This window comes from Schistocerca cancellata, chromosome 2, assembly GCF_023864275.1.
Source record: "Schistocerca cancellata isolate TAMUIC-IGC-003103 chromosome 2, iqSchCanc2.1, whole genome shotgun sequence".
Classification (NCBI taxonomy): domain Eukaryota; kingdom Metazoa; phylum Arthropoda; class Insecta; order Orthoptera; family Acrididae; genus Schistocerca; species Schistocerca cancellata.
In genome coordinates this window covers 73,564,075-73,588,039 of record NC_064627.1, presented here as the reverse complement: position 1 = coordinate 73,588,039, position 23,965 = coordinate 73,564,075, and the positions used below count along the sequence as shown (strand labels likewise).

The following is a 23,965-nucleotide window of genomic DNA, read 5'->3' as shown; positions in this document are numbered from 1 at the left end:
TTATCGAGCCTGTCCCTCTTAAGTCAGTAAAGTGAGGCTCTGTAACGTATTGTTATGTCTGCAGGGCAGGTCCGCATCACAACGCAAAGTGCCTCTAGTGACGTCGTGTTGGAGGCTCCGCTCATTCTCAGAAGTACACTACCTTGAACTCGTCTTGCAGTTGTCTTATTAGTAGTATGTTCAGTCCGTGAGCCCAAGCTGGACTGCAGCTCAGCCCATGTTTCGAATAGCCGTTCGCCTGGGTGACAGTATGGCCACACACGACCGTCGACCTAGAATAACAAAAAAGGTGATTTCGCTGACTCGGCGTGGGTTGGGGCCGTCTGCTGCAGAAAGCACCTTTAACAGTGTGCGCTGAAAGGTGTGGTCCACAACACCCACACTCGCACCAGCACTGTGCACTCGGTAATCGCTGCTCACCCTACTTTACAGTGCGCGCAAGCCTCCGATCTGAAATGAATGGGCCTAAAGATTCATTCCCAAAGTTTAAACAGATTGTAAATTGCGCTCTAGAGAAGTATATGTCTAATAAGTGGTTGAAGGGTGGAAAAGACCCAGCACCGTTTAATAACAAAATTCGGAAAATGCTGACGGAACAGAGACCGATACACTCCCCGTTAAAAAGGGGCAACAGTCAGTAAAACTGGCGCACGAGATCGTTTTGTGGAACGTACAACAACATTCAGCGACATCCGTTTAGGGAAAGATCTTGCCGAGAACTCGAGAAAATCCCAGTCCTGACAGCACCTAGCTGGTCGAAGTCTCCTTCTGTCCAGTCGCTCGTCGATTAGTCTCGTGCGGCAGTAGAACACAACAAAGAGAAAAAAATGGTTCACGTGGCTTTGAGCACTATGGGACTTAACATCTGCGGTCATCAGTCCCCTAGAACTTAGAACTACTTAAACCTAACTAACCTAAGGACACACACATCCATACCCGAGGCAGGATTCGAACCTGCGACCGTAGCGGTCACGCGGTTCCAGACTCAAGCGCCTAGAACCGCTGGCCACGCCGGCAGGCAACAAAGAGAAAGGTGAAGCCTTAAATGTCGCCTTTCAAAAAACAGTCACACCTGATAATCGTACAGACATACCGTCGTTTGACTATTGCACGGACTCCTGTATGGAGGACAAAGAAACAGGCATTCCTAGCGCCGTGAAGCAACTGAAACAGTTGAAAATAAAAAAGTCGCCCGGTCCTGATGGACTGCTGATCCGATGTTACAGACAGTACTCTCTGGTACTGGCCCCTTACTTAGCCACCATTTATCGGGTATCTCTCACCGTGCGCGAAGTCCCAAACGACTGGAAAAAAAGCAAAGTTCACTCCAGCATACAAGAAGAGTAAAAGAATACACTGGTAACATTACGGATAGATATTCTTAAGGTCGGTTTTCTGCACAATTTCTGAACATATTCTGAGTTTGAATCAAATAAATTTCCTTGAGACAGGAATATTCTGTCCACAAGTCAATATTGACGTATAAATCATCGCTCGTGCAAAACTCAGCTTGCCTTCTTCCAGTGCGATATTCTGCGATCCATGTAGGAAGGGCAGCACGCCCAGATTCTTGGAAAGCGTTTGCCCCACTGCAGAAGGTCCGAGCATACGGATAAGATTCACTGATACGTTAGTGCCGTTTTATGTACTGTAACCTAGTACGTTGTCCCGAATGGTGAGTATTCACCACAGACGAGGCCATTGTCAGGAGCGCCCCACGGAAGCGTGACAGGACCGCTCCGGTTCTCCGTACACATAAACGATCTGTCGGGTGAGAAACAACCTGCAACTGTTTGCTGATGACACTGTAGCACGCGGATAAATGTCATCGTTGAGTGACTGTACAGTACGACATAGATACGTTTGATGAATTACGAGTTGTTTTAAGTGTATAAAAATGTAAGATAATGTAGATGAGGAGGAAAATCAATTTTGTGACGTTCCAATACAGTATTAGTGGTCTGCTGCTTGACACAGTCACTACGATTAAACACACACATCAAAAAAGTTTTGCATCACCCTGGTTCCCAGAACTCGGGAAGCTACACGTTGACTGTGGATATTGTATCACAGACACAGTGCCTTTGACTGTTCAGAGATGTCACTAAACCCGCCCAAAAATGTAAACAACCATGCATGAGCAGCGCCTATTAGACTGAAGGGGCCTGACAGCCGATCAGTTCCAGTCATTCCGCCAGGAAGGAGGTACACGGCTCCTGTTGTCTGTAGTTCAACCATGCCTGGACTGTCAATATCGCGATTGGATCGCGTAACCACTGTTACTTTGACCCAGGAAGGGCTCTCAACCAGGGAAGTGTCCAGGAGTCTGGGAGTAAACCAAAGCGATGTTGTTCGGACATGGAGGAGATACAGAGAGTCAGGAACTGTCGATGACATGCCTTGCTCAGGCCGCCCAAGGGCTACTATTGCAGTGGATGACCGCTACCTACGGATTAGGGCTAGGAGGAAACCTGACAGCAACGCCACCATGTTGAATAATCCTTTTCATGAAACCACAGGACGTCGTGTTACGACTCAAACTGTGATGTGCAACTTCACTCCCGACGTCCATGGCGAGGTCCATCTTTGCAACCACGACACCATGCAGCGCGATACAGATGGGCCCAACAACATGCCGAATGGACCGCTCAGGATTGGCATCACGTTCTCTTCACCAATGAGTGTCGCAAATGCCTTCAACTAGACAATCGTTGCAGACGTGTTTGAAGACAACCAGGTCAGGCTGAACGCCTTAGACACACTGTCCAGCGAGTGCAGCAAGGTGGAGGTTCCCTGCTGTTTTAGGGTGGCATTTTGTGGGACCGACGTAGCCGCTGGTGGTCATGGAAGGCGCCGTAACGGCTGTAAGATACAAGAATGCCATCCTCCGACCGACAGTGCAACCATATCCACAGCATATTGGCGAGGCATTCGTCTTCACGGACGAAAATTCGCACCCCCATCGTGCACGTCTTGCGAATGACTTCCTTTATGATAACGACATCGCTCGACTACAGTGGCCAGCAAGTTCTCCAAACATGAGCCCTGTCGAACCAGCCTGAAAAGGGCTGTTTATGGACGAGGTGACCCACCAACCACTCTGAGGGATCTACGCCGAATCACCATTAAGGAGTGGGACAATCTGGACCAACAGTGCCTTAATGAACTTGCCGATAGTATTCCACGAGGAATACAGGCATGCATCAATGCAAGAGGATGTCCTGCTGGATATTAGAGGTACCGGTGTGTACAGCAATCAGGACCACCACCTCTGAAAGTCTCGTTGTATGGTGATACAACATGCAATGTGTGCTTTTCATGAGCAATAAAAAAGGCGAATATGATCTTTATGTTGCTCTCTATTCCAATTTTCTTTACATGTTCCGCAACACTAGGAACCGAGGTGATGCAAAACCTTTTTTGATGTGTGTGTGTGTGTGTGTGTGTATGTAGCCGTAACGTTGCAAAGCGGCAGGGAATTCAACGAGTACATAAGCTCGGTTTCAGGCAAGTCCAATGGTCTCCTTAGGTTTATTAGCAAAGTTCTAAGAAGTTATAGATAACCTATAAACGAGACCAGATACAGACCACGTGGGCGACACATTCTTGAGTACTCTTCGAGTGTTTGGGATCCCTACCAGGTCTGATTGAAGGAAGACATCGAAGCATTTCACAGGCGAGCTGCTAGATTTGTTACCGGTAGTTTCGGCCAACATGCAAGGATTACGAAAATGCTCCTTGAACTCAAATGGGAATCCCTGGAATAGAGACGACGTTCTTTTCGCGAAACAGTATTGAGAAAGTTGAAGGATCGCTATTTGCAGAACGATTCGACTTCCATCAAAATACATCCCAGATAACCACCGCGAACACAAGATAATGGAAAATGGGGTTCATTTAAGGCTTATAAACAGTCGTTCTTCCCTCGGTACATTTGCGAGTGAAGCGAGATGGGGAATGATAAGGAGTACCATCCACCATGCACCGTATGGTGGCTTGGGGAGTAGGTATGGAGATGTAGATCTTCTGGCAGTAGGTGTGGACGTCCAACACCTTTTCGCCTGCCCGAGGTATCTCTGTCCTTCAGCCACTTCTTCCCACAGATTTCACGACAGCAGCACGATACCAGCCGACCAGCTCCGCCGTTTCCGAGATGCCCGTTCACAGGCGCCGGGCCATTGCAGTCAGCCATTCATCAAATTCGCCTGTGTCAGTGAATTTCCGCGTTTGTGGCCGGTATTGTTGCTAAAATGTTTTTCTTTTCCCCTTCATCTCTGTTCCACTAACATACTTTCCTTACGGGGTCAAGTGTTCTCAACACCTCCAGGTGTCGTTAAGGAGAGCGGAGGGTATGTTCATAAGGTTATGGTTAACTGATTAGCTGGTCGGCTATTAGCGAGCGGGGTGGCGCAGTGGTTACCAGACTGGACTCGCAGTCGGGAGGACAACGGTTCAAATCTGGGTCCAGCCATTCACATTAATGTTTTCCGTGATTTTCATAAATCGCTCCAGGCAAATGCCGGATGATATTTTTGGAAGGGCACGACCGATTTGCTTCCCTACCCTTGACAGAATCGGAGATTGTGCTCCGTCTGTAATGACCTCGATTTCAACCAATCTTCCTTCTTTTTCCTCCAAGGGCCTTCTGTTCCAACAATGTGACGAGAATATCGTGAGTAAAAGCTGCCCCATGACGAACGACGTATCAGGTACGAAGCAGGGGACACATTCAGTGAACCACAACGATTAAAATTAAGGAGCCCGCATCTCGTGGTCGTGCGGTAGCGTTCTCGCTTCCCACGCCCGGGTTCCCGGGTTCGATTCTCGGCGGGGTCAGGGATTTTCTCTGCCTCGTGATGGCTGGGTGTTGTGTGCTGTCCTTAGGTTAGTTAGGTTTAAGTAGTTCTAAGTTCTAGGGGACTGATGACCATAGATGTTAATCCCATAGTGCTCAGAGCCATTTGAACCATTTGAAAATTAAGGAGGATTCTTATGTCATAGCCTAGATTGGAACTGACAGCTTCAAGAAAGTCAGCCTATAGTCTTTAAAGTTCGACATGACACTGGTAGTCAATTGAGCTTACTCCAGGTGGCCAGTCGTGGCGCAGATGAAGATCAACCGAGCAAGATATGGCCCGAAGGATGAAGACTGCATCTCTTATGATTGCTGACAGAAGCGAGACACCCAGCGTGATTTGGAGATACCTGTTTCTCCGCTACAGAGCCTTTTGGGGATGGATCGGATTTTAATAAATGTGCGGGTGACGTAGCTCAGTATTGGGCCGAAAAGCAATAAAAGTTGAAAAGTTGGTGAATCATGGGCACAAGAAAGAATGAGCACAAGTTAATTTCCGTATGCAGATCTTTACATAAGACTTAGTTTATTCGAGTGTTTGAGTATCCATGAAGAGAATGATTCGCAGCATTCTTCATTCAATTAAGAACCATATTTGAAACATACCTCTGGCGTCCACAGTGCCATAAATATATAAAATTCACTCGCATGTGTAACAAGATTTAACACGGTCCTAGATGATGGTGATGATGATGTTTGGAATGTGGGGTTCCCAACTGCGCAGTTATCAGCACCCGTACAGATTCCCAACCTTTGCTCAGTCTAATGTCTCCCCGTGCATGAACGATGATGAAATGATGAGGACAACACAAACACCCAGTCATCTCTGACCCCGCCGGGAATCGAACCCGGGACCCATTGCTCGGGAAGCGAGGACGCAACCGCGAGACCATGAGCTGCGGACTGACGGTCCTAGATGGCCAACGAAATAATATGACCGGAGTTCCCTCCTAACATCTTACAAGATTTTCGTATGAAATGGATGCACAGAAAATTGATAAAGGAGCTGCAAAAAAGACAAGAAGAGATGATAACGACTGGCGATAAATGTAAATAAAGCGTTAGGAGAAGTAAACCGTTCTAACAGCAGCAGCTGAAAGGATAAAGACAAATATGACAGTGGTGAAGTATTGACTACAATTTATAATGGAAAACGTCAAAGATGTAGGATAAGCATGAACTGAAGATACATGTAATATTAATCCTACTCAAAAAGAAGGACGTATTAGTGAGTAGCAGGAGAGGGCAAGTTGCAGCCCCCTCCCCCCGTCTCGTCATAGAAACTTTCTCTGTAGATTGAACTCGGCTGCTGCCCTGCCAAACAGACAGTCTATCGGCGAATAGAATTGGGGAGAAGAGGAATTTGTGGCACAACTTGACTAGGGATCCGTTGGTAGGACACGTTCTGAGTCATCAAGGTATCACCAATTCAGTACTGGAGGGAGGCGTGGAGAGTAAAAATCGCCACGCGGGGTGGCCGCGCGTTCTGCGGCGCCTTGTCACGGTTCGTGCGGCTCCCTCGTCGGAGATTCCAGTCCTCCCTCGGGCATGGGTGTGTGTGTTGTCCATAGTGTAAGTTACTTCAAGTTAGATTAAGTAGTGTGTAGGCTTGGGGACCGATTATCACAGCAGGTTGGTCCCATAAGACCTTACTACAACTTTGCAACTTTCCAGTGTAAAAATCGTAGAGGGAGGCCAAGAAATGAATAGACTAAGCAGATTCAGAAGGATGCAGGTTGCAGTACTTACTCGGACATGAAGAGGCTTGCACAGGATAAAGTACCACAGAGAGCTGCACCAAACCAGTCATTGGACTGAGGATCACAACAACAATAACTGGATGCAAGCGAAACATTATAGTACCATGTATATAAATGCTAGTCGCTATTTCGTGTGGCGCATCAAGCAATGGGGAACTGCTTTAGGGCAACAGAGTTTCGTTCAGCTTTATGACCAATCTCTATGGCAACATAGTTTCTAAAGGAAGTATTGGGTTTCCTACCAGCCTTTGTGAAATGTACACTATTAATTCCATGTGTCTTAGTTGAAATAGGCCTTTGACTGCAGAAAAATCTGTTGTTCTGCGTACACTTTTTGGGGCACAGGGTTAACATGAAGTATCGACAATGCACACGCCATCGGCCATCAAAGGGAATGTCCAAATCGAGCATGGAAATGAACAGTGTGATATTGACGACAATCTGATATAGCGACCTTTATAGCTGCTCTAGTACACTATTCTTTTACTTAAACTGTCTACTGCCCTTGGTCGACTAACCAGGAAAGTACTTGTGCTCGAACAAACACAAATACACCAAATCGTGTGAGAAATAATGTAAAGGTCTCTTATTGCACTAGTGATACTCCCGCATCTGCAAAACTCTGCAGTCGTCCGTTAGAGGCCTCTGCGTATGCCATGCCGCGTTGCACACTGACCTGCCGGTACGCCAGTAGGGACCAGTAGGGACGGTGCAGTGTGCCTCTGAAGTTGCGTTTTGTGACATTATTTATGTATTGAAGCGTCAGATGGCTCGGCGATTGGTAATCAATCCTGCTAATGTGTTGCGATTGGTTGAGATGAAGTTACGAAGAACCCTTCTTCGTGAAGATGGTATTGGTGTAGAAGACAAATCATTCGCATGTTTTCTGGTATCTATTACAGTGCAGAACTATGAGCATAAGTTACAAACAGATACTGTTGTAAGACTAACACATAATGATGATGATAGGGATGATAATGACTAACAACTCATTGCAAACGGTAGTGGTACGGCAACTGCGGGAAGAGGCGATGGAAGCAGTGACAGTGAATACCAACCGTCTCCCAAGAAGAAAGTTAAAGTTGCAAGTATCATCATGGCGTTTGATGAGAACATACTGGAGAACGTGTAGGATGATTATTACTTTTGAGGTTTCGACACATACGACAAGCTTCTGAAAAGATGCCCTAAACTGAAGTCTAAAAACAATATTAAAAACATACTGGATTACGTGGCAAAGAAAAGAGAAGGAAATACAGTTTTCAAAGGAAATCGTACACTGCTGTTCAAGACCATCAAGGAGCGTGTAATGGCGAAATTCGATGAAGCGCGAGAATGCGGTTCCGCCGTTCATTATTGGCATTTACAACATTGGGCATAGGACGTAGCCAGAAATCTCGGGTGTACAAATTTTACACCTTCACTAGGATTTCTTACTAATTTGAAAAAGGAGTTCAGGATAACATCACGCCATATCGCTATGCTCCAAGCACGAAAAGATAAGGATGACGAAGAAGAGTTGATTGAAAGAGCTCAAACATTTGTTGCTGACCTCAATGAGCATATCACGAGAAAAAACATCGATATTAGTTCTGTATGGAACTGTGATCAGAGTCAGTTCAACTATGAACTTTCTTGTGACAGAACACTATCCATGAAAGGGGAGAGAGAAACTGTCGCGATGTTGCAATCAGTTAACTGTGCAACACACAGTTACACGATCGATGTTGCTATATCAATGGACGGACGATTAGCAGACAAACTCTATATTTGCTTCCAGGAATCCAGTGGAAAGATTGGACCCCACGTGTCAAGGGGAATAGAAACGCGGTGCCCTCCAAATGTCGTCGTCGATGCAAGTGTGAGTGGGAAGATGACGAAACAACATCTGAAGACGTTTTTTTCTGTCAGTTTTGAATCCACATTTGTCGAGAAAGTCATTAGTACCTTGTGACTCCTGGTCTGGACATAAGGATGAACGAGTACTACTGGAAGCATCTGGCGGAAAACATGTAGATTTAAAAATCATTCCGCCTAAAACTACAAAATATGCACAACCTCTGGATGTGTATTTCTTCAGGCAATATAAAATATATAACAGACTTCATTAAACTACGTTCCAGTAATATGCAGCCGAAATTGCACGAAATATTCTTTATCATGAATATGCATTCTGTCATTTACGATCAGTTATCTGCGGGAGTATACATACCAATTCTTCGTTACGCGTGGCAGAACGCTGGCTACGATATTGGTGAACCAGTGAACAACTTCAAAAGTGTCATTGACGCGGCGTTCAACACTAATATTATAGAATGTGCAAATACGCCATGCGATCAACTTGCATTTCTTCACTGTGCGTTTTGCAGTCATTCGTATTGCTCGGAGCATTTGATTGACATTCCGCATTTACATTTATAGTTAAGATTGCTGCATTGCGTATGGCGTCTACAATTACATCTACAGTGATATCTAGAGCATGACTGCAGAGTTTTGCAGAAAAACGGATCCCACCAGCACATTCAGAGGTACATAATAGTCCTGTAACCAAACGTTCATACAGATCTGTTTGTTCGACCCCAAGTACTTTCCTGGTAAGTGCAGTGGGTCTTGTCAAGGAAGCCACATGCCCACTCGCCACTTGTTTTGTGCTTGAGCAGGCTGCTGTAGGGAGGCCAGTGGTCACAGCCTCGCCATCGCCGACCCCTTTACCACACTCTGATGGCACTCCCACATTGCAGGGCAGCAGTCGCTGGGTCCTGCCACGGTCGCCATCCGCTGACTCACTGCTTGTGTTTGTGCTTGCGCAGGCTGCTGTCGTGAGGCCAGTGGTCACAGCCTCGCCATCGCCGACCCCTTTACCACACGCTGACGGCACTCCCGCATTGCAGGGCAGCGGTCGCTGGGTCCTGCCACGGTCGCCACCCGCTGACTCGCTGCTTGTGTTTGTGCTTGCGCAGGCTGCTGTCGTGAGGCCAGTGGTCACAGCCTCGCCATCGCCGACCCCTTTACCACACTCTGATGGCACTCCCGCATTGCAGGGCAGCGATCGCTCGGTCCTGCCACGGTCGCCATCCGCTGACTCACTGCTTGTGTTTGTGCTTGCGCAGGCTGCTGTCATGAGGCCAGTGGTCACAGCCTCGCCATCGCCGACCCCTTTACCACACTCTGATGGCACTCCCACATTGCAGGGCAGCAGTCGCTGGGTCCTGCCACGGTCGCCATCCGCTGACTCGCTGCTTGTGTTTGTGCTTGCGCAGGCTGCTGTCGTAAGGCCAGTGGTCACAGCCTCACCATCGCCAACCCCTTTACCACACGCTGACGGCACTCCCGCATTGCAGGGCAGCGGTCGCTGGGTCCTGCCACGGTCGCCACCCGCTGACTCACTGCTTGTGTTTGTGCTTGCGCAGGCTGCTGTCGTGAGGCCAGCAGGCACCGTCCTGCCGCCTCAGCCACTGCCGCCTCAGTCGGCCTCTACAGTCTCCACTGGTCCGGCCACCTGCTGCCAGTCGCCAGCTGCCTGGGCGCCGTGCAACCTGGGAGTTACACTTACCGGTACGTCTGCATCTCTACACGACTGAAAACTTGTTGTTATACAGAACGCACCACGTTATACCACATGGACAGGCAACCACAAATGTGGAAGTAATTTCTAGGGTGCTCCATCAATGTGAAATAGGGGCCATTACTGCTAACATCATAAATTAAGTTATTGTTTATTCTCCTCACATGCCTTTACACCCCAGAATCGTTGTTTTCCTACTCTTACTGGGATGTATCGAAGGTTTCCAGAATATCACTAGGGATGTGTCACACATTCTCTACTCATAACACTTGTAGTAGTAGTAGTAGTAGTAGTAGTAATAGTATAACATAATTCATAAGTACTGTTATTTACATATTTATAGGTCTAGTTTGACAGTAATGGGATAGGCAGTTGGCCATGGCCTTATAATAGGAAACATCACAACATTTTTCTGACGTAATTAGGGAAACCACAGAAAACATGCATCAGCATCGCCTGATGAAGCCTAGAGCCTCGATCCTCCTGAATAAAAGGCCAGGCTGCTTAACTCTGCTGTTGTCTTTGGTCAATATGACCTTAAAAAAGGAATTTGCTCTTTCATAATTTTTTAATATTTAAATGGTATTGCTCCAAACTTCAGGCTTTGTTTTTCAAAACATTCTAAATACTTTTAAGCTCAAATTTAAAAAATATATATTATATTACTTTTCTCTCCCTTGTTATAACTTAATTTGTTACACTTGTGTTCCTTGGGTCAGTATGATCTGGAGCACTTAAAAACTTACATAATGATTAAATATCGTAGTCAAGTTTTATTTGTTCTTTCCTGAGATGTATATGCATAACGATTTTTTATGGCAAAGTAAATATCTCTTTCTTTAATATTGAAATGTGCATAGGTTTCGCAACAAAGCAGACGCTGATTGCATTCAAATTGATACACCACATTATAGCTAACAGTTACATTTTATCAACTGTTGTGTGCAGGCGCAGTTCATGTCTCTACCGCAGGAATTTTTGTGTGGCTATCACGAAAAAACGAATTCCTTCCGATATCAGTGGCAAACTTTAGTAAATGCATCTCACAGTGAGGAGAATATTTCTGAAGAAGAAAATCACATCAGTGATGACAACATTCATCCCTCGTCTGGTTCAGAAGATAGTTCAGATATTGATAACTCAAATAACAATGTGCAAGGTGTTCAACCGATTCACTCTAAAGACGTTAAGTGGAGCTCAGAACCTTTTCCGCAAACTGGAAGAGCATCTAGTGAAAACAAACCAACTCCTGAGTAGGGGGACAACCTATGTGTCACCCCAGTCTCCATTGTTGCCAAATATATTCAAGATGGCGGCGATGACGTCATCCAAGATGGCGGCATGAAAACTTGGCAACTTCGAATGACGTCATCCAAGATGGCGGCTTTTGGCGGGAGAATAGTCCAATTGTGCTACCTCCACTAACCTAACCTCAAGAAAAAATGGCGGGAAGTTTGAATTTTGGCGGGAAAATAGTCCAATTGTGCTACGTCCACTAACCTAAGCCTCCAGAAAAACAAAAATGGCGGGAACTTTGAATTCCAGCAGGATAATGCATGCAAAGACCGTACTTGTCATTATTATTATTGATTATCATTCATTAACATTCATTATCATTCATTATCATTTATTAACATTAATTATCATTCATTGTCATTCATTATCATTCATAATCATTTATTATCATTCATTATCATTGATTATCATTGATTATCATTTATTATTATTTATTATTATTGACCTACCTCCACTAGAAAATTCCCTTCAAATTCAATTTCCAACATGATAATGGCTGCAAAACCTTACTTTTGTTTATTATTCATTATCATTTATTAACAATCATTATCATTCATTGTCATTCATTATCATTTATTATCATTCATTATCATTCATTAACATTCATTATCATTCATTATCATTTATTATCATTCATTATCATTCATTATTATAGGCCTACCTCCACTCGAAAATTGCGCCAAATTCAAATTCCAACACGATATTCTCTCGAAAACTGTACTTCTATGTATTATTATCATTTATTATTTATTCAAGATGGCCGATTTTCTCGGTGAGATAGCCATTCTCCTTACGACCATAACAAAAATCTATCACAAGTTCAAATTCCCAACACCATAATTGATCACATGTACGAGCTTTCTCCATCTCTTATCTTTTTTCACTGGTAGCCTATCATAATCGCGTCAAATAATAAAGTACACTTATAATAATGTAATTCACATCCTTTGATTCTGCAGGGGGGAAGGGACTGAAGACTTTATTTCAAGCAGTACAGTGATTATTTGTTCTCCAACACAGTCAGCACACACATCTTTGATATCGCAGCGCAGTCACCACGACGTCCGCGCTCCAACTGAATTAGTTCAAATCCTCTCCACCCCCTGGCCAGCATGCAGAGACACTGCCTACGCCTGTCATGTGAGGTGCCCGGCCACTAGCGCGGGAGGCGAGCCAAGCGATCGCTCCCACGGCGTAAACATGTTTTTGTTGGACACTCTGGAATTTGTCGAGTTTGACGTCACAGCGGCCCCTTGTCCACTCACCATGTGCATTCGTCGCCTCCACACGTTTCCTGCCAAAATTGACTCCCTCGGAGCTGAATCACACAACAGTCGACCATTTCCCTGCAACACTTCCGCCACGACGTTCAAACCTGTCGATGCCGACCTCAGACAGCCATTCGCCACATGTCCCTGAGCGAGCGAGAACGCAGTCCTACACTTTTGGCGGCAAAATTTGCTAGACAGTGTAATCTGCCATGATTATATAACACCACATTTGGACCGCACTAGAACGCTCGCTAATTGACTCGCTCTAGCGCGCGTGTGTAATAACTGTACAATCGCTGCACCACCGCCTCGCTTACGTCACACACCCTCCATACACGATACGGACATAGCCTTCTGTAAATACCTGGAAAATGACTCTTTATTTCAGACATTATGGTCATGCAGGTGTGTTCCAACTGACTTCGCCATGATCACACAGCCAAACTCCAGAGCACAGCTGAAATATGCGCGGCAGTCTGAGCCTGCTCTCTGGCCGGTTCTGCGCATGCGCACGAGCCCGCTGGCAACTGCTCATACTGAATTCGCGTATGAGCAGTGCCTTCCTCCCGCTTCTGGCTACTTGGAGCGTGGCTATTTGGTGTATGAGCAGTAGCAGCAAGCAGCCAGAAGCTACCCGGAGAAATTTTCCTGGCGCGCCGTAGGGGCTGTGCGGGCACCGTAAACCGCTTGACGTCAGCCGGCCAGAGAGCAGGCTCAGACTGCCGCGCATATTTCAGCTGTGCTCTGGAGTTTGGCTGTGTGATCATGGCGAAGTCAGTTGGATCACACCTGCATGACCATAATGTCTGAAATAAAGAGTCATTTTCCAGGTATTTACAGAAGGCTATGTCCGTATCGTGTATGGAGGGTGTGTGACGTAAGCGAGGCGGTGGTGCAGCGATTGTACAGTTATTACACACGCGCGCTAGAGCGAGTCAATTAGTCATTAAGACATTAATGATTGATTGCTAATAACGTGGAAATAATATAAAATCAGAAAATTGAAACTACTAACTTATTTTGGTCTTTCATGGTTATGAGAATGTATATTAATTCACTTGATGGCTCCCAGCCACAGAAATCTGTTTTGTTTTCATTTGACGTGGGAGCTGTAAACGAAGACACGGCCACGGGTCACGTGGGGAAGGACCCCCCCCCCACTATAACTCAGCTTGCTCTGCGCATGCGCGGATCTGGCAGCTTGGGCACGCCAGGAAAATTAGTATCACGAGAACCACATGAAACGCTGAATATCAGGTACTTCAGAGTCCATGTGGACATAGAAATGTGCAATTAGAGCGGAATGAAGCATTTTAGTATGGTTTATGAAATTCCGATGCTGCTGGAGTAGTCTCTGATGCCCTGTTCCTTTTATGACACTGTAAGATCTCTTAATTCTATATACATACGAACATACGTAAACATTGACTTGAAGCTAAGTAGGCAAATTTGCTCAATAGTTTTGAACTAAATATTTTGTTTCAAATATACTGACAGCTGTAGCAGAATTTTATAGATCTGCCTTCTGTAATAGTGTTTTTCGATCACAAGGCACTTGTCTAGTACTACTTCTGGGCCTGAAGTTATTTCTTAATTTGTGTTTACGTCTTAAATTTATAGAATGCCATTCTAGACTGGCAGCATACCATGTTTTATCGTTTTAACTCCCCACATGGCTTCATATTTATTGCTATAATAGAATATAAACTGTCAGTTGTACAGTTTCTTTGCCTCACAGACCACCATGTTAATTTTTTCACATTTTGAAGTAGTCATGAAATTTATTGTTCTTTATTCCGGTGTAAGCTACACAAGAAACTGTCTCTTTTTTTGTTGCAAGTAATTTGTATTCCATCCTAGTAGCTTTTTACGGTGCTATGTAGATGTAAACCAGTTGGAAATGCTACATAACAATATTGCAGAGTACGAATTAAAAAAAAAAAAAATCTGTCAAAGTCACCCCTTAGCAAAATTTTATGGTACTTCGAGCTGTGGAGTCTAATTTTGAAATGATATTTTGCCAAGAACTGCTTCCTTATTTGCATCCTTTATCTGTGTGGGATATGATAAAACAATTGCTCAAGTACAATTCAGTATGTGCTCTCAACAACATGCCGCACGGGCCGCACGGCTACACGTGGTCACGTGATGCCCCACCAGAAATACAACGAATAGCGTATGAGCAGAGCAAGCACCAAGCAGGGGCTGCCTACGTCATCGTAGCTGCGCATGCGCACTACAGCCTGTTGTCTGGGGCTTTCTGGTAACTGCTCAAACGAACCTGTTGTTTCCTGTCGACCGCGTGCCGTACAAAGGATACGTTTGGCGCCAGAGTTAGACCGACAGTGGAATCCACCATGACCATATAACAGCGCATTTGCTCGTCGCGAGAACGCTCGCTAATTCACTCTCAGCATGCCGCTATATTAAATAATTCAATTTACAATTTCATATACATATTCAAACGTGTTCAACTCGCTAATATCAACTACTTTTCGAGGACCAGAACGCCACCTCCTCCTCCTCCTAGGATCCAGCGCCAAGTTTGAAATCTGCCAGTAAACAAAGCTCACTTGCGCTTCCACCACCAACCTAAGAAACTTGTTTGAAGCTAAGCCACCAGCACTCAATCTCTTCCTACACGTTTCTGGTAAATGGAATGTTTTTTCTACCGAGTTGGAAACTTCCTTGACGTCACAACGCGCGATCGCCCACGTGGCTCTGTCAGACAAAGAACGCTCTCACTAACTTAACTGATCACCTGATTCTCATTATTCAGCCCACATACTTTGATTATCTAATCCAGGATCTTGGCGAAAACACACGTCTGTACACATGAGCCATCACGTGCACTTAGCTTCGTAACTCCGCAAGTGAATGTAACAAAGTCCACATGACTATTTAATTAATCTGATCCACTTAACTTGGCGCTGGATCCTAGGAGGAGGAGGAGGTGGCGTTCTGGTCCTCGAAAAGTAGTTGATATTAGCGAGTTGAACACGTTTGAATATGTATATGAAATTGTAAATTGAATTATTTAATATAGCGGCATGCTGAGAGTGAATTAGCGATGTGGAAAACTGCCACGTCCACCTACACTTGGAATCAATTTTCGCCACTGCCACACCCACCTGGACTTTAAATGAAATAGTTTAAGTCCCTACCGACCACCACGTCCTTTTACCGTCCCATGTTCGTTGGCTAACATGTAGTAATGCTTGCTTCCGTTTACTAACGTTCACTAACGTGTACTAACCCACATTAACTTATATCACATTCTGTCTATACAAATAAGCCAAGCTTCAATTATGATGGTCAGTTCGTGTTTCGCTACCAAACACAAGAAAATTGTGGCAAACGAAGCCACTAACCTAAGTCACCTGTGATGACTGAAAATCTTCTGCTTTGCCTCTCTCACACACCACGAGCGCGAGACCGCCCACATCACAGTCTGGACCTTTATACTGGCGTCGGACATACTCCTGTATAAATATTCTAGCTAAACTATGACCCTAATACTGTTGTTCAATGCAGTCGGTCTAGCACATGGCCAGAGCACACCCCCAGTACCTAAGCTGAGAACATTGCTCACCCCACCTTTAGTAAACCGCTGAGAGACGGAGATATGATGCAATCACATATCTCGCTCTGTCGTAGCTACTCACCTCAGCAATTCGATCTAACAAACTCTCCAAGTAGAAAAAATAACAACCAACTCGAACTCTCTCATATTCTATATCGTCCCACAAATACGTAACGTACATTTTATTTACGCATCGAGTATACCTATCACTCTCATACAAAAAACACTCGTCCTGATATACCTGGTGTCATGTTGCACAGTCGGCAGACACGCAAACAGCTCCTAATTTCAGTGCACAATATCAAACTGCTCCTAAATAATGCAGTACACATAACTGTAAACACCATCAGTACTCGTAATCTGTCCAAATAACGCACAGCAAAGTAACTCAACAGACGCGCGCAATCAACCTATACCACATTAAGTCACACGTCCGACCCTTCAAACTTGACTTGATGACAGCCGCATTCACACCGAACACCTGAGAAATTCATATCAGCGACACGTCGAACATGACTATCCAAGCCAGGCCACGCGAGTCGTCTGTCACCGTCCTAAATCAGTGCGGTCCAACACACATGTTATGGCCACATTCCATTGCTCGCCGGCCTATATGCGACACATTTCCATCTTCACGTCTGTTGTCAGAATAGCCGAGAGCGAGTTCACACACACACCGTCAGCACACATCCCAGTGCTTCTCTCCCCTCTCAATCTAAAACGATCATTCGAAAATTAAAAAAAAAGTAAGAGCCCAGTCAACCTCTCCGAAATTGTATAGCGCCCCCAAAAATAGTTAACGCTCGCTTTCGTGTTTTATAAGCTTATTTGTAAATTCAAATTCTTACTCTAACAGAACTTGTTCACCAAAATAATACTGAATGCGCTCCCCACCTCCTACCTTTCCAGCTCTCAAGATACGCAAATGTTCTCAACCCTCCTATATCCCAGCACAACCTATTAATCATTCTTATTCATTCTTATCGAATGTACTGGTCTAATTTCCTAAGGACCGGTTATCGAAGTACCATCCTGCTTTTCTTTCTGATGCTTCCTGTGCTTACTTTTACAGAGATCGCTAAATTACCTCCACAGCCTCCTCAATCTATACACACACACACACACACACACACACACACACACACACACACACACACATACGGTCATTCTCTCTACTCATCCCATAACATAAGCACTAGTAAGTTTACAATCCATTATATACAAACCCTACACAATGTAAACCACATTAACTTTACAATACCCACTACATGCCCCAATTCTCTCAGTTCCTAAGGAAGCACTGTGAACCTGCTCTTTCTTTCTACACACGCCACACTCAGCGGTAATCAGCCCTTCTGCATCAACGGACGGAAGTCCCTCTCAGAACTGTTCCACAAATTCGGCGATCGCTTCTCCTCAACACAAATGCGTTACTCTCTCTTCTTCTTCCTTGCCTGCTCACTTTTTTTCTACAAACTTATCCAGACTCATAGACTACAAGAACACACCAATTTTTTTTCTAAGTACAGCACCCTTTAAACCACTCAATAACTAGAAACAAACAGACCAAAAAATTATATTCGCACTCTCGAATACCAAAGTCGTTGATCTCATTATACTTATACAGTTAAATCTTACGATCGCGGTCTCATTTGATTGGCATTCCACAATGAGCTAAGTATCGGAAATGCACTCTCTTGACCGCTGTTACTCTGGAAATATCTCTACTGTCCTTACGACTTCCTCTATACTCGTCACATAACATAATCAATATTAACTTTACGGTGCAGTATATACAAACACTACACAATGTAAACCACATTAACTTCACAATACAGTAATACACATTTGACACAAAACAGTGCACTTATCCAGTACCGAGCGAGGTGGCGCAGTGGTTAGCACACTGGGCTCGCATTCAGGAGGACGACGGTTCGATCTCGCGTCCGGCCATCCTGATTTAGGTTTCCCGTGATTTCCCTAAATCGCTGCAGGCAAATGCTGGGATGGTTCCTTTGAAAGGGCACGGCCGACTTCCTTCCCCGGCCTTCCCTAATCCGATGAGACCGATGACCTCGCTGTCTCAAAACAACCCCCCTCCCCCCAACTTATCCAGTATATCTCTACAGCATGTGAAAAAAATATCCTATCCCTACAGGAGTATGTCCGACGCTAGTATAAAGGTCCAGACTGTGATGTGGGCGGTCTCGCGTTCGTGGTGCGTGAGAGACAAAGCAGACGATTTTCAATCTTCACAGGTGACTTAGGTTAGTGGCTTCATTTGCCACAAGTTTCTTGTGTTTGGTAGCGAAACACGAACTGACCATCTTAATTGAAGCTTGGCTTATTTGTATAGACAGAATGTGATATAAGTTATATGTGGGTTAGTACATGTTAGTGCACGTTAGTAAACAGAAGCAAGCATTAGTACATATTAGCCAACGAACATGGGTCTTCGTGCAGTTGACGATAATCACGTCACTGTATGGAGAGTGCTACGAGAGAACCAGTTGTTTCGGTACCATGTACAGCGTGTGCAGGCACTATCAGCAGCTGATTCGCCTCCACGGGTACACTTCTGCGAATGGTTCATCCAACAATGTGTCAATCCTCATTTCAGTGCAAATGTTCTCTTTACGGTTGAGGCTTCATTCCAACGTGATCAAATTGTAAATTTTCACAATCAACATGTGTGGGGTGACGAGAATCCGCACGCAATTCTGCAATGACGTCATCAACACAGATTTTCTGTGTACGTTTGGGCAGGCATTGTTGTGATGTCTTGATTGGGACCCATGTTCTTCCACCTACGCTCAATGGAGCACGTTGTCATTATTTCATACGGGATACTCTACCTGTGCTGTTAGAACATGTGCCTTTACAAGTACGATACAACATGTGGTTCATACACGATGGAGCTCCTGCACATTTCGGTCAAAGTGTTCGTACGCTTCTCAACAACAGATTCGGTGACCGATGGATTGGAAGAGGCAGACCAATTCCATGGCCTCCTCGCTCACCTGACCTCAACCCTCTTGACATTTATTTATGGGGCATTTGAAAGCTCTTGTCTACGCAACCCCGGTACCAAATGTAGAGACTCTTCGTGCTCGTATTGTGGACAGCTGTGATACGCCATTCTCCAGGGATGCATCAGCGCTACAGGGATTCCATGCGACGGAGGGTGGATGCATGTATCCTCGCTAATGGAGGACATTTTGAACATTTCCTGTAACAAAGTGTTTGAAGTCACGCTGGTACGTCCTGTTGCTGTGTCTTTCCATTCCATGATTAATGTGATTTGAAGAGAAGTAATAAAATGAGCTCTAACATGGAAAGCAAGCGTTTCCGGACACATGTCCACATAATATTTTCTTTCTTTGTGTGTGAGGAATGTTTCCTGAAAGTTTGGCCGTTCCTTTTTGTAACACCCTGTATAGTCATAGCAGTAATACTGTCGAGCAAACTTTGCCGCCAAAAGTGTAGCACTGCATTCTCGTTCGCACAGGGACACGTGCCGAATGGCTGTGTGAGCTCGGCATCGACAGGTTTGAACGTGGTGCCGGAAGTGTTGCAGGGAAATGGTCGACCGTTGTGTGATTCAGCTCCAAGGGAGTCAATTTTGGCGGGAAACGTGTGGAGGCGACGAATGCACGTGGTGAGCTAACAAGGGGCCGCTGTGACGTCAAACTCGACAAGTTCCAGAGTGTCCAACAAAAACATGTTTACGCCGTGGGAGCGATCGCTTGGCTCGCCTCCCGCGCTAGTGGCCGGGCACCTCACATGACAGGCGTAGGCAGTGTCTCCGCCTGCTGGCCAGGGGGTGGCGAGGATTTGAACTAATTCAGTTGGAGCGCGGACGTCGTGGTGACTGCACTGCGATATCAAAGATGTGTGTGCTGAGTGTGCTGGAGAACAAGTGATGACCGTACTGCTTGAAATAAAGTCTTCAGTCCCTTCCCCCCTGCAAAATCAGAGGACGTGAATTACGTTACTATAAGCGCAGTTTATTATTTGACACATTTATGATAGGCTACCAGTGAAAAAAGATAAGTGACAGAGAAAGATGGTACATGTGATCAATTATGGTGTTGGGGATTTGAACTTGTGATAGATTTTGTTATGGATGCAAGGAGAATGGCTTTCTCACCGAGAAAATCGGACATGTTGAATAAATAATAAATGATAATAATACATAGAAGTACAGTCTTCGAGAGAATATCGTGTTGGAATTTGAATTTGGCGCAATTTTCTAGTGGAGGTGGGCCTATAATAATAAATGATAATAAATGATAATGAATGATAATGAATGTTAATAAATGATAATGAATGTTAATAAATGATAATGAATGTTAATAAATGATAATGAATGATAATGAATGTTAATAAATGATAATGAATGATAATGAATGTTAATGAATGATAATCAATAATAATAAAGACAAGTACGGTCTTTGCATGCATTATTCTGTTGGAATTCAAACTTCCCGCATTTTTTTTCTTCTGGAAGCTTAGGTTAGTGGATGTAGCACAATTGGACTATTTTCCCGCGAAAATTCAGACTTCCCGCCATTTTTTCTTGAGGTTAGGTTAGTGGAGGTAGCACAATTGGACTATTCTCCCACCAAAAGCCGCCATCTTGGATAACGTCATGCGATGTTGCCAATTCTACATACCGCCATCTTGGATGACGTCATCGCCGCCATCTTGAATAAATTTGGCAACAATGGTGACCGGGATGGCACATTGGTTGTCGCCCTAATCTGGTCCCACAAGATACGCTATCTCCAGAATAAGTGACATAACATATTTTCAAGTTACGATGAAGGATAATATTGACATTATTGTTGTGTTAATAAGTAATATTGAGAATCGACGAGTTTATGGGGATATTCGAGAGTCATTTGATGAATTTGCACTTGAAGTCTATATTGGCCTGTTATTACTGACTGATATGTGTAAATCATATCGTGAATCAACAAAGAGTCTGTGGAATCGCGAAGCAAATAGAGACATCTTCTCTGCCATGATGTCGCTGAAAGGGCTCTGTTGCATCTCAAGTGTGTTACGTGACGATGACAAATGTGATAGAAGAGCACGAAGAGTAAATGACAAGTTGGCATCTATAAGTGTTCTGTGAGATATGTGAATGAAAAAAGTTTGAAAACTATTTAATCTTAGCACAAATGTGACCGTGAATGAACTGGAGGCTTTCCAAGGACGTAATCCATTCAAAAAATATATACCGAGAAAACCCTCAAAATATGGGGTAAAAATGTGGACCATGTGTGATAGGGCTACTTCTTATGTTCTGAGGACATATCTATACAGGAGAATTACCTGGACAAGCACTTGAGAAAAACCAAGGTATAAGGTCGTCATGGCTCTGCCATATGAGCTAAACAACAAAATGTCACATCTGAGCCGGCCGCGGTGGTCTAGAGGTTCTGGCGCTTCAGTCCGGAACCGCAGGACTGCTACGGTCGCAGGTTCGAATCCTGCCTCGGGCATGGGTGTGTGTGATGTCCTTAAGTTAGTTAGGTTTAAGTAGTTCTAAGTTCTAGGGGACTTATGACCTAAGATGTTGAGTCCCATAGTGCTCAGAGCCATTTTTTTGTCACATCTGACAGTTTCCTCACATAGGTACGCATTAGGCCAGTGACTTCTCAAAAGACATTATAAAATGCTAGGGCAGTGCGAAAAAATAAGTCTGAACTACATAATAATAAAGCAAGCAAAATAGATGTTGACACTTCATAGCTCTTTTTTACTAAGGATGCCGAGGTCGTATCGTACGTTCCAAGGAAGAACAAACAGGTTGTCCTGATGATCATAGTGCACAACAATGAGGAAATAAGCAACAGAGAAGACAAGATACCTAAAACGATATTGGACTACGACGCAAATAAGGGAGCAGTTGACATGTTGGATCAACGTGTTGGCATCTACACAGGGCAAAAGGAAAACCAACCGCTGGCCAATGAAAATCTTCTATAATATTATGGATACTTCTGCCTACAATATTTTTGTGCTGTGGAGAGGAATAAATCCAGGGCAGAAAAAAATATTCTCTACAAAAGAAGAATATTTCTCGATGAATTGGAAAGACTCCTAGTTACTTCTTACATTGAAGCTAGAAAATGCTGCCACGACATGAACACTCAGCGGCCATTGTTAGAAGAATACAAAGAGGAAATCCATCAACACCAACCCCCAGTAGTGGCAAGCAAAAGTGCAAACGTGCCACATACAAATTTTGTCCATCCAGTTGTGACAACAAGACATCAATGAAGGTTCAAATTGTAATAAACATGTTTGTAAAGCTCACGTTAGATACCACTGCGCAAATTGTGGAAGTCTAAATAAAACTCTATTCTAATTTTCCCCGTGACTGATAGATTATACGCTAAGTAAAACTCTATTGCGCAATAGCTCATTGAGGTCTGGAGTTACATCATTGTGGAGATTGTTAGCATGTAATACTGTAAAATTTGGTTATATTGTAACAAGTAAACTTATATTTAAAATTACAATAATTTTTAACAATTTGTAATCATTGTGACACGATAGAGCATATGTGTATAGCTTTTCTAAGGGAGGTAGCAGGGTTAAAGCAGTGCTACTCATTCACTTAGCCCCCGTGTCAAATACTGTTTTACAAAGAAGTTACTGTATTTAATAATGGAAAGGCTAATTCTACACTATTTATCAGCTGATATGAGGAGCATAACGCCCATGCCTCTTATCCATGTTGTGTAACGCAGCTTGCCATTTACTATCCAGTAATAGTGAAAGTCCTTCTATAACAGGTGAGACGTTAATCTCGCTAAGATGATAAGCTGTTACTATATTACTCTGTATTAGCAACTACATGCCTTGAAGCAAATTTTGATTTCTAGTGAGGAAACATTTTACTAGTGCATTAAGTTCTCAGGTTCTGTAGAGTATTTAAGTGCAAATGTAGATTATTCTAAAATCCAGCAAAAAAATTGTGCCATTATAGCCATCACCGAGAAAAAAAATGTATCCCAGGTCAATATATTTTTGTTTAGAACAGAAGTATGTAAAGCAAGTTTATAGAAGCGTACTTTACACGCATTTTCTACGAAGTATTGAGTAGAATAAGGTTCTTATCATGCACTGTCTATCAGTTCACATCATTTTATTGTTACAGGTAAACCAAGGAGGAGACTTGACGAATGCTTCATAAACCAACAGAATCGACATGATATCCGGAATTACAGAAAAAGAAACCACTCGAGAAGTTGAACGATGCATGTGACAATATTAATTTTACGTGGTGTGCTTGTATCTTATTTGAGAGATTAGGTAAAACGCCGCAATAAGCTCAATGTGTCGCTTCCTGCATGTTGTACAACGCAGAGCATTATTTGTGTGTGCTACTGTCAATAAATTCCGTCTTTTGTCTTTTGGAACACGTGTTTCATTTAAGATTTTCCTCATTCCATATGTGACATAAAGACTTCTATCCTAGCAATATTCGGGCAGGACGTTCTGCATTGCCTACCGAAGGATATGGCAAACCACGTTATTCAAACTGACAGGCCACATGAAGGCAACTGCCACTCTCAAAAGGCGGAAATTACTCTGCGTCTAGACAGTGTCACGGCGTGT

At 44.1% G+C, this 23,965-nt stretch overlaps 1 long non-coding RNA gene across 1 annotated transcript in view; it reads left to right on the top strand.

Moving 5' to 3' along the window:
* The window catches only part of LOC126143831 (uncharacterized), a 33,349-nt gene extending 9,606 nt beyond the window's left edge, over positions 1-23,743 (top strand). The window contains exons 2-3 of the long non-coding RNA XR_007529755.1: positions 10,026-10,170; positions 23,505-23,743. This is a non-coding gene — a long non-coding RNA (uncharacterized LOC126143831). The remainder of the gene's footprint in view (positions 1-10,025; positions 10,171-23,504) is intronic.
* The last annotated feature ends 222 nt before the right edge of the window (positions 23,744-23,965 follow it).